We start from the raw sequence: 17037 nt of genomic DNA, 5'->3' as shown, positions 1-17037 counted from the left end.
TTCACTGTAATTTATGTTAGTATTGTGGAGTAACTACTATGTTGTTGATCCATCCTCAGCTATCTCCTATCACAGTCATTAAACTGTGTAACTGTTTACATTGGTCTCAGGCAACTGAGTTAAGAAGGACACCTGTATCTTTATACTGCTGACTGGGTGTGAAAGGGATAGTCAATGTCTGCTTTTTTATTTTTTACCCATCTACCAACAGGTACCCTTCTTTGTGAGGCACTGGAAAGCCTCCCTGGTCTTTGTGGTTGAATACGTGTCTGAAATTCAATGCTCGACTGAGGGACCTTACAGATAATTGTATGTGTGGGGTACAGACATGAAGTAGTCATTCCAAAATCAAAGCAAAATATATTTATCACATGTGCCGAATACAACAGGTGTAGACCTTACAGTGAAATGCTTACTTACAAGCCCTTAATGAACAATGCATGTTTAAGAAAAATACCTTAAAAAAGGAAGAAATAAAAGTAACAAATAATTAAAGAGCAGCAGGTACACACCTGTGGGACAGGTACAGGATGGTAACAATAATTACACTAGGAATTACACTAGGAACGCACAATCCCTCTATCAGTGCTCAGACTGTCTGCAATAGGGTGAGAGAGGCTGGACTGAGGGCCTGTAGGCCTCTTGTAAGGCAGGTCCTCACCAGACATCACCGGCATCAACGTCGCCTATGGGCACAAACCCACCGTCGCTGGACCAGACCGGACTGGCAAAAGTGCTCTTCACTGACGAGTCGTGGTGTTGCCTCATTAGGGGTGATGGTCGGATTCACGTTTATCGTCGAAGGAATGAGCGTTACACCGAGGCCTGTACTCTGGAGCGGGATCGATTTGGAGGTGGAGGGTCCGTCATGGTCTGGGGCGGTGTGTCACAGCATCATCGGACTGAGCTTGTTGTCATTGCAGGCAATATCAACGCTGTACGTTACAGAGAAGACATCCTCCTCCCTCATGTGGTACCCTTCCTGCAGGCTCATCCTGACATGACCCTCCAGCATGACAATGCCACCAGCCATACTGCTCATTCTGTGCGTGATTTCCTGCAAGACAGGAATGTCAGTGTTCTGCCATGGCCAGCGAAGAGCCCGGATCTCAATCCCATTGTGCATGTCTGGGACCTGTTGGATCAGAGGGTGAGGGCTAGGGCCATTCCCCCCAGAAAAGTCCGGGAACTTGCAGGTGCCTTGGTGGAAGAGTGGGGTAACATCTCACAGCAAGAACTGGAAAATCTAGTGCAGTCCATGAGGAGGAGATGCACTGCAGTACTTAATGCAGCTGGTGGCCACACCAGATACTGACTGTTACTTATGATTTTGACCCCCCCCTTTGTTCAGGGACACATTATTCAATTTCTGTTAGTCACGTCTGTGAAACTTGTTCAGTTTATGTCTCAGTTGTTGAATGTTGTTGTTCATACAAAAATTTACACATGTTAAGTTTGCTGAAAATAAACGCAGTTGACAGCGAGAGGATGTTTCTGTTTTTGCTGAGTCTATGTACATGTAGGTAGAGTTATTAAAGTGGCTATGCATAGATAATAACAGAGAGTAGCAGCAGTATAAGGGGGGGAGGGCAATTCAAATAGTCTGGGTAGCCATTTGATTAGATGTTCAGGAGTCATATGGCTTGGGGGTAGGAGCTGGTTAAAAGCCTCTTGGACCTAGACTTGGCGCGCCGGAACCACTTGCCGTGCGGTAGCAGAGAGAACAGTCTATGACTAGGGTGGCTGGAGACTTTGACCATTTTTAGGGCCCTCCTCTGACACCGCCTGGTATAGAGGTCCTGGATGGCAGGATGCTTGGCCTCAGTGATGTACTGGGCCATACGCACTACCCTCTGTTGTGCCTTGTGGTCGGAGGCCGAGCAGTTGCCATACCAGGCAGTGATGCAACGAGTCAGAATGCTCTCGATGGTGCAGCTGTAGAACCTTCTGAGGATCTGAGGACCCATGCCAAATCTCCTGAGGGGGAATAGGTTTTGTTGTGCCCTCTTCACAACTGTCTTGGTGTGCTTGGACCATGATAGTTTGTTGGTGATGTGGATGCCAAGGAACTTGAAGCTCTCAACCTGCTCCACTACAGCCCATCGATGAGAATGGGGCGTGCTTGGTCCTCCTTTTCCTGTAGGTCACAATCATCTCCTTTGTCTTGATCATATTGAGGGAGAGATTGTTGTCCTTGCACCACACTGCCAGGTCTCTGACCTCCTCCCTATAGGCTGTCTCATTGTTGTCAGTGATCAGGCCTACCACTGTTGTGTCATCAGCAAACTTAATGATGGTGTTGGAGTCGTGCATGGCCGTGCAGTCATGAGTGAACAGGGAGTACAGAAGGGGACTGACCACGCACCCCTGAGGGGCCCCCATGTTGAGGATCAGCGTGGCGGATGTGTTGTTACCTACCCTTACCACCTGGGGGCGGCCTGTCAGGAAGTCAAGGATCCAGTTGCAGAGGGAGGTGTTTAGTCCCAGTGTCCTTAGCTTAGTAATGAGCTTTGAAGGCACTATGGTGTTGAATGCTGAGCTGTAGTCAATGAATAGCATTCTAACATAGGTGTTCCTTTTGTCCAGGTGGGAAAGGGCAGTGTGGAGTGAAATAGAGATTGCGTCATCTGTGGATCTGTTGGGGTGGTATGCAAATTGGAGTGGGTCTAGGGTTTCTTGGATAATGGTGTTGATGTGAGTCATGAACAGCCTTTCAAAGAACTTCATGGCTACAGACGTGAGAGCTACGGGTCGGTAGTCATTTAGGCAGGTTACCTTAGTGTTCTTGGGCACAGGGACTATGGTGGTCTGCTTGAAACATGTTGGTATTACAGACTCAGACAAGGAGAGGTTGAAAATGTCAGTGAAGACACTTGCCAGTTGGTCAGCGCATGCTCAGAGTACACGTCCTGGTAATCTGTCTGGCCCTGCGGCCTTGTGAATGTTGACCTGTTTAAAGGTCTCTTGGCTGCGGAGTTCATGATCACACAGTCGTCCAGAACAACTGATGCTCTCAGGCATGTTTCAGTGTTGCTTGCCTTGAAGCGAGCACAGAAGTGATTTAGCTCGTCTAGTAGGCTCGTGTCACTGGGCAGCTCTCGGCTGTGCTTCCCTTTGTAGTCTGTAATAGTTTGCAGGCCCTGCCACATCCGACAAGCATCGGAGCCGGTGTAGTATGATTTGATCTTAATCGTGAGTTGGCGCTTTGCCTGTTTGATGGTTCATCGAAGGGAATAGCGGGATTTCTTATAAGCTTCCGGGTTCCGGGCACTCCTTGAAAGCGGCAGCTCTACCCTTTAGCTCAGTGCGGATGTTGCCTGTAATCCATGGCTTCTGGGTATGTACGTTCAGTCACTGTGGGGATGACATCATCGATGCACTTATTAATTAAGCCAGTGACTGATGTGGTGTACTCATCAATGCCACCGGAAGAATCCTGTAACATATTCCAGTCTGTGCTAGCAAAACAGTCCTGTAGCTTAGCATCTGCTTCATCTGACCACTTTTTTACTGACCGAGTCACTGGTGTTTCCTGCTTAAACGTTTGCTTGTAAGCAGAAATCAGGAGGAAATAATTATGGTCAGATTTGCCAAATGGAGGGTAAGGGAGAGCTTTGTATGCGTCTCTGTGTGTGGAGTAAAGGTGGTCTAGAGTTTTTTCCTTCTGGTTGCACATTTAACATGCTGGTAGAAATTAAGTAAAATGGATTTTGGCCACTAGGAGCACCGCCACTTGATGAACATTTTCCTGTTTGCTTATAGCCGTATACAGCTCATTGAGTGTGGTCTTACTGTCAGCATAAGTTTGTGGTGGTAAATAGACAGCTACGAAGAATATGGATGCAAACTCTCTTGGTAGATAGTGTGGTCTACAGTTTATCATGAGATACTCTACGTCAGGCGAGTAAAACCTTGAGACTTCCTCAGATATTGTGCACCAGCTGTTGTTTACAAATATACATAGACCGTCATCCCTTGTCTTACCAGAGGCTGCTGTTCTATCCTGCCGGTACAGTGTATAACCCATCAGATGTATGTTATTAGTGTAGTCATTCAGCCACGACTCGGTGAAACATAAGATATTACAGTTTTCAATGTCCCGTGCTTTTAGGTCGTCCATTTTATTATCTAGCAATTGTACGTTGGCCAATAGTACCGATGGCAAAGGCAGATTAGCCAGTCGTCGCCTGATCTTCACAAGGCACTCCAATCTCCTTCCGTGAAACTTCCGTAACTTTCTCCTGCGAATGACGGGGATGAGGGCCTGTTTGGGTGTCTGGAGTAAATCCCTCTTGTCCGACTCATTAAAGAAAAATTCTTCATCCAATTCAAAGTGAGTAATCGCTGTTCTGATGTCCAGAAGCTATTTTCAGTCATAAGAGATGGTAGCAGCAACATTATGTACAAAATAAGTTACAAATAACGTGAAAAAACAATCAAAATAACACGGTTGGTTAACTTCTTGGGGCTATGTGGGACGCTAGCGTGCCACCCGTGGTGCACCATATCAACAGCAGGTGCATTTCAAGAGCGGCAAATTTGAAACCAAATAAATGTCAAAATTCAAATTTTTCAAACATACAACTATCTTACACCCTTTGAAAGATAAACATCTCCTTAATCTAACCACGTCGTCCGATTTCAAAAAGGTTTTACGGCGAAAGCATAAAGTTAGATTATGTTAGGAGAGTACATTGACAATAGCTGTGTGTAATGTTTTGTCAATTCAAAGACATGGTCACCAAAACCATAAAACCAGCTAAAATGATGCACTAACCTTTTACAATCTCCATCAGATGACACTCCTAGGACATTATGTTAGACAATGCATGCATTTTTAGTTCTATCAAGTTCATATTTATATCCAAAAACAGCGTTTTACTATGACATTGATGTTGAGGAAATCGTTTCCCTCCAATAACCGGCAGTCAAGTCAGCACCACAAATTAAATAATTAAAATTAGAAAACATTGGTAAAATATTATATTGTCATTTAAAGAATTATAGATTTACATCTCTTGAACGCAATCAACTTGCCAGATTTAAAAATAACCTTACTGGGAAATCACACTTTGCAGAAATCTGAGCACTGCGCCCAGAAAAATATGCTTTGCTATACAGACAAACGGCCATGTTGGAGAGATCTAAAATCGAAAATACTATGTAAATAATCCATTACCTTTGATTCTCTTCATCAGATGTCACTTCCAGGAATCCCAGGTCCATAACGAATGTAGTTTTGTTCAAAAAAGCTCATCATTTATATCCAAAAAGCTCTGTGTTGTTAGCACATGATCTAAGCCAGCCGGACTTCTCGTCATGAACGAGGGGAAAAAATATATTTACGTTCGTTCAAACATGTCAAACGTTGTATAGCATAAATCATTAGTGCCTTTTTTAACCAGAACATGAATAATATTCAAGGTGGACGAATGCATTCTCTTTTATAACGTATTGGAACGAGGGTACCCAACATGAACTCGCGCGCCAGAGTCTAATCGGCCATCACCGTTCCATGGCTCTTGTTCGGTCAGATCTCACAGTAAAAGACTCAAAACACTTTGTAAAGGCTGGTGACATCTAGTGGAAGCAATAGGAAGTGCCAAAACATTAATCAACCCCTGTGTGTTTCAATGGCATAGGCTTAAAGGTAATTCAACACATCAGGTATCCACTTCCTGTCAGAAAATGTCTCAGGGTTTTGCCTGCCAAATGAGTTCTGTTATACTCACAGACACCATTCAAACAGTTTTAGAAACTTTAGGGTGTTTTCTATCCATATATAATAAGTATATGCATATTCTAGTTACTGGGTAGGATTAGTAACCAGATTAAATCGGGTACGTTTTTTTATCCAGCCGTGAAAATACTGCCCCCTAGCCCCAACAGGTTAAGAGCCCATAAAACGTCAGCCATCCTCTCTGGCACCATTATTACAAATCATGTTAAACACTATTATTGGACACAGAGTGAGTCCATGCAACTTATTATGTACTCCTGCCAAAACAAAGGGGTTGAATACTTATTGACTCAAAACATTTCTGCTTTTCATTTTAATTAATAAACATTTCAAAAATCATGGTTCTACTTTGATATTATGGGGTATTGTGCGTAGGCCAGTGACAAAACATCTCAATTTTATCCATTCTAAATTCAGGCTGTAATACAACAAAATGTGGAAAAGTCAAGGGGTGTGAATACTTTCTGAAGCCACTATATGTCATGACATACTGGTAAATCAGTTGTTAAATGAGATGAAAAGGAGACTAGAGAGCCACTTTAAGACTATTGTCACCAGTCAGTGAAAGCAGGAAATAATTAAAGGAGAATTGTCACCCGTTACATAGCAGCCTGACCATTAGGAGCAGGGAGCCTTTCAACAAGCTCTCACAGTCTCACAGCAGAATTAGACGTTCATCCATGTTTCTCAAAATGTAGAAGTTCAAACCTCAAATTTTGTAGTGTTTAAGGTTACGTTTCGGCATTTACAAATTAAAATTAAGGTTAGGGTTAAGTTTAGGCATTAACTCTGAATTCCTATTGTTAGGAATTAACTTTGAATGATTAAGGTAAGGGTTAAGGTTTGGGATAGGCTCAAATCAAAAACGTTAAAAAATACATTCTATCGCTGGATTCAAACATGCAACCTCTCAAACCAAGGGCAGATGCTTTTGACAATCTGCCATTCCCGTCCACAACCCCCTAGCTAAACCTTAACCTACTTGAAGGTAACAGCTCTCACTGTTGCCCTAGTGGTCGGTTTCTACGTCATCTCCCGACGTCCTCAGACATGGATGGACGTCGAATACTGACTTGTATCACGGGTGACCTGCCTTGCCTATTAATTGGCTTTGACTTTTTTTATTATTCAAACAAGCAATTTGTGCTGTGTAATGAAGTTCAAAAGCTCTCTTTTTGTTGCCTCGGTTGTCAGAAAAAGCCTTCACTTTTATGAGAATCATCATTTTCGACTTGTAATAAAGAGCACTCGTACTGAGCATGGCTGCCTCTCAATGTCAGCAGAAATGTGGGCAGTGAACAGATAGACAGACATAAGTGAATAGAATTTTTTTAATTGTAAGGCTATTTAATAGATTAATGGGTATACGTGTCGTATCTGACATGTACCGAAGCTTTGATACGTATCTCACACAGATGTGCCCTTGAATGCCAGATGAGCTGAGTGAAATATGTCGATTCCTATTAGGGCAACCTTAGCAAACTGTTTCTGAACCAAAAGGCCTGAAGACCTTATTCAACCAACCAATCGGAGAAGAGATCTGGAGGCCTCCATTCTTCTGCTAGGATTTGATTTTAATTGGAATCATCTTCCCTGAGAGGATGATCTACGGAGCATGTCCAAATCATGAACATTTCCAAATCATGGGAACCCACCCGCTCAACTAGATTCTCAGGCTCAGATGACATCAACAGTGTAGCTTTTCCACTAGACATAACAGGAGCAAAGAGAACAATGCGCTGTATCAGCACCATGGTCAGAGCGCGCCACAGAGTGTGTGTTTGAGGGTAGAGGGGCTATGGAAAGCCACTGGGCGCTTAGGCTACGTGAATAACGTGCTAGGCTACGTGAAATACGAGATACACTTCCACATGTCATTTTTGATTTATAAGATTTATAAGGACAGGGTCAAGTTTACGGTTGAAGCTGCTTCACTCAACTCTGCCTCGCCCAACCACCAGTAGTTTAGATAGCTTCTTAGCTAGCTGTAAAAGGCATTAGTGTTATTAGCCTATTTAGCTCTAACCAGTTAATCTGCCACTGCCACAATGGATATCACAAATAAAACCACCCATCCACATGCAATACCCCATACCGACAAAGTGAAAAAATCTACATTTATTGAAAATGAAATATAGAAATATCTAATTTATACAAGTATTCACACCCCTAAGTTACAACTTTGTATTAGCACCTTTGGCAGCGATTGCAGCTGTCTTCATGGGTAAATCTGTAAGAGCTTTTCACACCTGGATTGTGCAACATTTGCCCATTATTCTTTTCAAAATTATATATTGTGGCCTATATTCATTGCCAAATAGGCTTTGCTTTACTGTGTAGGGTGCTGTCCATTGTGCTGATACAGAGCAACGGAGATGGGTTACAGATTTCACGCCAGCACTCAAGGTCTCAGAGTCTCTGCATTTGAACGTTATGTTTATTGTGGTATAGCGTGATATAAGCAGAATTCAATATAATTCCAATGCAAGCACCCCCCAAAATTGTGCCCCCCTCACCGATTTCAACTGCCCCTTTAGTCACTTTATCCTGGCGCAGGGTCTGGTTGGCCCTCAAAGGTTATAGCGAAGTTATTCCTGATTGTGATCCCATAGGTATTGTACAGAGGAGCAGCATGCCCCCACAGAACCTGGGCTAAGGTGGCTCTATATTACCCTGCTGGTGTCAGCCCAGGGCACTGAGGCAAACCACAAGATTATTTCAGTTCCTGATCGCCCCGTTTTGATCAACAGGTGCCCAAAATCATGCAGTCATAAATGTCCATCTCACAGTTAACAACACAGCTGAACAAGAACAAAATGGCCCCTGTGTCTTAAAGCTCTGGTCGCGGCAAGGAACCTAGTTTGATCTTGTGCGCTGCCGCCACCTCCGCCATCTGAATTTTCAGAGCGACAAAGCAGCAGGGCAACAAAGGGAGAAAAAGGAGAGGAAAAACAGAGGGCAGAAGTCTGCAGCAAAAGGTCATTGTTTCTAATTCAGTGGGCGAGGAATTAGACAACAGCCATTTAGAGCTCAACAAGGCATGCTAATGCTTCTCTAGCTCAGCTGTAGCACAGCAGGGAAGTATACCTTGCAGACACAGTTTCTTGCTCACATGTTTAGTCTGACTGAAGAAAAAGTAGCAATGGTCATCGAAATTGTTAAAAGGTTTGGAAAACAATTCTAATAAATGCAACAGCTGGAAAATGGATGAAGATACTTCAAACGCTTATAATTCTTATAATCCATCAGATATTGACTGAATTACAGCACATAAAACTTTTTCAGGGATTTTTCAAATTGCACTTTTATTTTCGTAGAATGCACTCATATACATTTTCTTATTGTATAAGGTATTTAATAAATATGTTTTGTGTTAAAATAAAGAAAAGTATGTGCCGAATTTGCATAAATACACAGGTTGTATTTGCATATACAAATATAGTAATATTAAGGGATGGAACATGTGCAACCACCAAACACTTGCTTGGTCTACCCTTCCAGGACTCACCTGCGCTGTCTAGACTGCCTCATTAATTGTTGTCGCGTTTGTCACGTCCTGACCATAGAGAGCTTGTATTTTTCTATGGTAGAGTAGGTCAGGGCGTGACTGGGGGGTTTTGTCTAGTTGATTTATTTCTGTTTGGTTCTAGTTTCTTTTTTCTATGTTGGGTTTTTTGTCTAGTTAAAAATTTCTATGTTGTGTTCTAGGATCTTTTTTCTAGGTTGGGGTTTTTGTATGATTCCCAATTAGAGGCAGCTGGTCATCGTTGTCTCTAATTGGGGTTCATGTTTATGTTGTTATTTTTCCCCACTAGTGTTTGTGGGAGATTATTTTGAGTTAGTGTATGTTTCACCGCTTCGTCACGGTTTGTTGTTGCTTTGTTTATTGTATGTTTTGCATAGTTTCACAGATAAATATGTGGAACGATACACACGCTGCGCCTTGGTCTCGTTCATACGACAGCGTTCTCTTGCATAATTCAACAAGTGTATCAATAGCAGGGAACCCTTAAATAAAAAGTGTACATGCTTGGCTCTAGATTACATCTAAACTTTACACCTGCAAGATCAGACATAATGTCAAAATAGAGAGCAATAGTAATGGCGTCTTTTCGTAGTCACTAACTCCGACATGGTTCGTTGGACAAAGCCTATGGAAAAATGGAGTTCATCGGAGTTAAAAGCCAAAAATCAGGTCTGTGGTAAACACAGGCATAGATCTTAACGTTTTGTTCTATGAGATTATCTTCGTCAGCTAACATCACCTTTGGTGAATTTTAAAGCATTTATGTAATAAAAAAGCACAAAGTACATAGGCTTCATAATTCATAAAGGTCATGTTAACTGACATATTATCTCATAGAACAAAACAAGATCTCCTAAACCTGTTTCAACCTCAGTGTCACGGGCTGGCTCGAGAAACAACAGGAGAGGTAGAGTCAGGCGCAGGAGACAGAGAGAGTTCGTGACCACACTTCTTTATTGGAAGCACTGTACGTGGTCGACAAGGTATAGGGGCGCAGCCCTGAAAGATTCTGCGGTGGTGTACACAAATAAAAGAAACCACGGGCAGAAGGAAAAAAACTCAGTACGCGTTCCTTTACGAACACACAAAACCCGGACAAGCAACACAATCACGTACAACCACATACATCCTACGCTAACCTAAATAACCCCCCCTTACTAATGACTAACCCAAAACAGGTGCGTGCCTACCTAGACCTAACCAAACGAAAGTGAAACAAAAAGGGATCGATGGTAGCTAGTACGACGACCGCCGAGCTCCGCCCGGCCGAGGAGGGGCGCCACCATCCGTCACTGTCGTGACACTCAGGCCTTAGTTTCGGCGGTTATCCCAAAACTCTATTCTTTTTCCATTCGTTTTCCCCATAGGAGTGGTTGAACCAACCAGAGGTAAATTATTTCAGTTTTTTAGGACTACAAGACGGCGAGCTCTATAATCTGAGTGTTCATTTTGTTTTAATTTCAGTGCATCTAATTTGTAAACATTTGAACTGTGTTAAATTAATACTTTTTTCAATTCCACAAAATATCTCTTCTCTTTCTGTAAGTGTCGAGACGGTGCGTTAAGTCCCCGACGAAGCTTTAGTTTATAAATGCAACGGAAAGCCAATGTATTCCATTGAGCCCATTTCAGCTATTACCGGAGTGTGTTTGACAGGTCATTACAAACATTTCCGTGGTCCGTAACGTTAGCGTGGATAAACGACAGGCAGAAAGAAGCAAGAGTATAAAAGAGTTGCAGGAGTAAAATGAAAGTAATCAATCCAGCAAGATTTAAGTGACGAGTGGATTTTGCGCCCCTGAAAAACAGAAAATAGATTGCTGAAAAAGACAGATCCTCAGGTGGGTGGGGCATTCACGTTGTTAGATAAAGTCACAGCTTTATTGTGAGAGATTGGTTCAGGGCGTGATATGCTTTGAAATCACTATGGCCACTTTGACACAGGCATACACAATCACTGACAATCTCTTGCGTAAGCCAATTGAAAAACACTTCCCTCTAACGATTTACCAATATTATGACTTACAACTGAGTATATATATATCATTATGTGCCAAATTGAAAAGTTCAAGTAATTTAAAGTGAATTGCCATGGACTGAGGCCTATCTTTCTCAGTTCCACATTCTGATTCAATGAGAGACAGAAGTTGCAACGTGAGAAAGATAGCTAGGATTTGTAGACTTTTTGGAAACACACAGCACATTACTATCTGCTGAATGGGCACTACTTTATTCAACGTCCTTAATTAGCAACGCAAAGATGCCACAACACAATTCTACCTAATACTAAGGCAGTGTGGTTAAGTGAATCTCTGAGCTAGCCTCTGCTGTGCTAGCAAAATGTACTCGACTGCACAACGTAAGTGTGTGTCATGAATAGCAAAACTGGAGGGGGAAAATCATCAGCAGAAATTCAGTTTACCTCCAATCAAGTCTCAAACACCAAGGGGTTTATCTAAGTGTATGCTCCAGGAGCTAATTTAGGATGAGAGCTCCGTTACCAAGGAGAAGCAGCTTTTACAGTCCAGTCAGCTCATCATGGCATCAGTTTAGAGGCTTTCCTTCGTCTACAGTAGGCAGATACTTCCTATGAATAAACCTCAGTCAGCGGAAAAAGAGATGACAGCATGTCAGTCTTTCTCTCCCGGCAAAGAGGTTTTTTATGGTATGCCTTGACAACACTATATTCTTACTTAGCTTTAAGCATCCACTCCGACCCAACGGTTCGACTCTAAAAGTGCCCTTCTATGACTTCTTGGAAAGAAAGACGGATGGCCTTTTTAAAGGCTGTACTTAGAAACCCTGGCTGTGTTCCAGTTCTGCGACCTAAACAACAACAGTTTCTGAGATAACTACAACTACTACAGTAAGCTGTATACCTGATGTGTAGTTACAGACGTTTTATAACACTATTGAGTGAGGAAAAAGTGTAAAGAATATGTAAAATATACATGGATATGTACAAGTAGATGACAAGGGTGACCATATGAAAAAATTGAGTTGTCAGATGTATTGCTGTGCTTATAATCGCATTAAAAAAAACTTTTAAGTTAGCTATAGTACGGCAGCTAGAAATACCTGTCAAGAGAACCAACCGCTGTGTTTTCCTGATTCATTTAATGTGGTGTCTTTAACAGCTCCTATCTCCTATTTTCCTGAGCATTTTGGGGAACAGTTGCTTTGTTGGCTAAGATGACACACCTGAACATACTGTAATGGGCAAGTCCACATACTGTTACTATAGTAAGTGATACGTGTAATTGCATCTAGCAATATGTTGTTTTCCAAAATTCCTAACAAAATTGTCTTTAAGTGATGACTTATCATCAAAAACTTTCTTAACATGCCAGAGAGAACTCTATAAACACTATAAGTAATTCAAATACTCCCTATACTATTCCACAAATCAGAGACATTTTCAGATAAATGGAGCAAGTTGAGCTAATGCATTTTTTAAGGTGGAAAAGCCAGAGACAAATGCAAAGTCATGGCTGCGATCTGTGACAACATCATTGCTAATAAAAACAGCACCTTATTGACACCTCAGTCTTTTCACACTCTGAAGTGGCAGAGACAGTTTTTCTCTTTATCTATTTATAATCCTCCCAACAAACCGCTCTAAGCCTTGTACCCGCCTTCCATAGCTGTCCTCTCAATAAGGCTAATGTCACAACCATCAAATCACTAGCATCAACGAATCCTCAACACACATCTCCAACTGAAGTGTCATGACAGTTATAGGCTATAGAGTTTGCAGGAATACAAGGGCCTCAAGAAACGATTATATTATATATTACTGTATTGTCGACATAGCTCATTCTAATACTTCTACTACTGTACATTGCATTTTAGTTACACTCACTTCTGTCCTCATGAAGTGCTTTGAGAAGCTAGTTAACAGTCATATCACCTCCACCTTACCTGACACCCTAGACCCAAATAAATTTGCATACCGCAACAATAAATCGACAGATGATGCAATCGCCATCGCACTGCACACTTCCCATCTGGACAAGAGGAATACCTATGTAAGAATGCTGTTCATTGACTACAGCTCAGCCTTCAATACCACAGTACCCTCCAAGCTCATCAATAAGCTTGGGGCCCTTGGTCTGAACCCCGCCCCGTGCAACTGGGTCCTGGACTTCCTGACAGGCCGCCCCCGGGTGGTGAAGGTAGTAAACAACCCCTCCACTTCACAAGGGTGCGTGCTCAGCCCCCTTGTGTAATCCCTGTTCACCCATGACTGCGTGGCATCCATCTCAATCATGAAGTTTGGAGACAACACAACAGTAGTAGGCCTGATTGCCAACAATGACGAGACAGCCTTCAGGGAGGAGGTGAGTGCCCTGGTGAAGTGGTGCCAGGAACAACGTCAACAAAATGAAGGAGCTGATCGTGAACTTCAGTGGAGAAGGTGAAAAGCTTCAAGTTCCTAGGTGTACACATCACTGACGATCTGAAATGTGGTGAAGAAGGCGCAACATCGCCTCTTCAACCTCAGGAGGCTGAAGAAATTTGGCTTGGCCCCTAAGACCCTCACAAACTTTTACAGACGCACAATTGAGAGCATCATGTTGGGCTGTATCTCCGCCTGGTACAGCAACTTCACCGGCCACAACCTCAGGGCTCTCCAGAGGGTGGTGTGGTCTGCCGAACGCATCATCGGGGGCGCACTGCCTGCCCTCCAGGACACCTACCGTACCCGATGTCACAGGAAGGCCAAAAAGATAATCGAGGATATCAATCACCCGAGCCACGCCCTGTTCACCCCGCTGTCATCCAGAAGACGAGGTCAGTACAGGGGCATCAAAGCTGGGACCGAGAGACTGAAAACAGCATCTATCTCAAGGCCATCAGCCTGTTAAATAGCCATCACTAGCCGGCCTCCACCCAGTAACCTGCCCTGAACTTAGTCACCACCACTAGCTGGCTACCACCCGGTTACTCAACCCTGCACCTTAGAGGCTGCTGCCCCATGTACATAGACATGGAATCACTGGTCACTTTAATAATGGAACACTGGTCACTTTAATAATGTTTACATGCTGTTTTACTCATTTCATATGTATATATTGTATTCTACTGTATTCTAGTCAATGCTGCTCCAACATTGCTCATCCTAATATTTATATATTTCTTAATTCTATTCTTTTACTTTTAGATTTGTATGTATTGTTGTGAATTTTTAGATACTATTGCACTGTTGGAGCTACGAACAGAAGTATTTCGCTACACTTGCAATTATATCTGCTAAATATGTGTATGTGACCAATAACATTTTATTTTATTTGACACTGTTTATACACTCTGCATATTTATTTATATTTATTTTAATTTTTTACATTTTATTTCACCTTAATTTAACCAGGTAGGCCAGTTGAGAACAAGTTCTCATTTACAACTGCGACCTGGCCAAGATAAAGCAAAGCAGTGCGACACAAACAACAGAGTTACACATGGGATAAACAAACGTACAGTCAATAACACAATAGAAAAATCTATATACAGTGTGTGCAAATGTAGTTAGATTAGGGAGGTAAGGCGATAAATAGGCCATAGTGGCGAAATAATTACAATAACATTTCTGTTGGAAAAAGCTAGCCTTTGCTTTCCTAACTGCCTGTGTATATTGGTTCCTAACTTCCCTGAAAGTTTCATATCGCAGGGGCTATTCGATGCTAATGCAGTACACCACAGGATGTTTTTGTGCTGGTCAAGGGCAGTCAAGTCTGGAGTAAACCAAGGGCTATATCTGTTCTTAGTTCTACATTTTTTGAATGGAGCATGCTTATTTAAGATGGTGAGGAAAGCACTTTTAAAGAATAGCTAGGCATCCTCTACTGACGGAATGAGGTCAATATCCGTCCAGGATAGCCGGGCCAGGTCGATTAGAAAGGCCTGCTCGCTGAAATGTTTTCGGGAGCGTTTGACAGTGATGAGGGGTGGTCGTTTGACCGCAGACCCATTACAAATGCAGGCAATGAGGCAGTGATCGCTGAGATCCTGGTTGAAGACAGCAGAGGTGTATTTAGAGGGCAGGTTGGTCAGGATGATATCTATGAGGGTGCCCGTGTTTACGGATTTAGGGTTGTACCTGGTAGGTTCCTTGATAATTTGTGTGAGATTGAGGGCATCTAGCTTAGATTGTAGGACGGCTGGGGTTTAAGCATATCCCAGTTTAGGTCACCTAACAGTACAAACTCTGAAGGTAAATGGGGGGAAATTAATTAACATATGGTGTCCAGGGCACAGCTGGGGGCTGAGGGGGGTCTACAACAAGCGGCAACAGTGAGAGACTTATTTCTGCAAAGGTGGATTTTTAAAAGTAGAAGCTCTGGAGGCACCAGTTAAGCCAGGTGAGGTCTCCGCATGTGTGTGGGGTGGGACAAAAGAGCTATCTAAGGCATTTTGAGCAGGACTGAGGGTTCAACAGTGAAATACAACAGTAAGAACTAGCCAATACAGCAGTAGACAAGGCATATTGACATTAGAGAGAGGCATAAAGCAAACACAGGTGTTGATCAGGAGAGCTAAGACAACAATGGGTAAATGGCGACGAATGGGCAGAGCTCAGGACCTGAGTTTTAGGCTGGGGCCGACAGGTAAACAAAATGATGTACCGTGTTATTGAAACAGTCCAGGGGGCATCAGCTGTGTAGCCGAGTGATCATAGGGTCAAAAGAGCAGCAATAGGTGAGTCAGGGTGCCGTTCGGTAGTCACTATTACACTAGGCGAGCAGGGGACACAGCGTTCAGAAAAGCTAGTGGGCTGGGGCTAGTAGAAGGTTCTTCGGTGACATCGTAACAGTATAGCCTGTTGAGAACACATTGGGCGATCACGTTGGCAGTCCAGTCGTGATGGATCAGCGGGGCTCCGTGTGGGCAATAAAGTGTCCAGGCCAATTGGCAAACGAGGTATTGTAGCCCTAGAATTAGCTGGTATATGGGCCTAGCTCGAGGCTAGCTCAAGGCTAGCTGGTGCTTGCTTCGGAACACAGGCGTTAGCTAACAGTAGCCACTTGTTTGCAGCTAGCTAGCTGCGATGATCTGGTGTAATGATCCAGAGCGGCAGGAATCCGGTGATGTGGTAGGGAGAAGCTGTCCCATATGCTCTGGGTTGATATCGCGCTGTGCAGACAGGAAGGTGTTGTCCGAGCTAAGGCTGGCTGGCTGGTGACCGAGAAAAAGGTGAAGACCACAAGCCATGGCTAACAAAGACTAGTAGCTAGTTAGCTGGCTAGCTCCTGATGAAAGATCCAATTATAAGGAATAAAAATAGCAGATCCGTACCACATTGGGTGAGGCGGGTTGCAGGAAAGTATATTTAGTTCGTAGCTAGAAAGTGAGATTAAGATATATACGAAAAATCCCCCAAAAATCATTTTTAATTCCAGGTTGTAAGGCAACCAAATAGGGAAAATGCCAAGGGTGGTGAATACTTTTGCAAGCCACTGTAGCTAAGGGTTTAAAGAGCAGCCTGCGTACACGTTGGGCCGATCATGCAATCGCTGTTGGGAGACGGCACACTAACTCAGCCAGATGCCTCCGTTAGTGTTGCTCAGACCCGTGCTGCATTCACGGAGGGCTGGAACCACAAGGTTACACATATAACCGAAGTGTCGGCGCCCCCGCTTCTCACAGCCCACCCTGGCCTGTCCCACCACTTCAGTGTCGGGGGACAGCGGCAGCTTGGGCCATAGAGGAATACAGGTCCTTCCTACTGTCTGTACCACAGACAGTGCTCTCCTGCTCTCAGAGCACTATTGGG

At 43.3% G+C, this 17037-nt stretch overlaps 1 protein-coding gene across 1 annotated transcript in view; it reads right to left on the bottom strand.

The window, feature by feature from the left end:
• LOC106576788 (DNA nucleotidylexotransferase) overlaps positions 1 to 17037 on the bottom strand; it is a 175079-nt gene that overhangs the window by 44095 nt on the left and 113947 nt on the right. The gene's annotated exons all lie outside the window — the stretch shown is intronic.

This window comes from Salmo salar, chromosome 18 (genome assembly GCF_965601325.2).
Source record: "Salmo salar chromosome 18, fSalSal1, whole genome shotgun sequence".
Taxonomy (NCBI): domain Eukaryota; kingdom Metazoa; phylum Chordata; class Actinopteri; order Salmoniformes; family Salmonidae; genus Salmo; species Salmo salar.
This window is presented reverse-complemented; position numbering and strand designations above follow the sequence as displayed.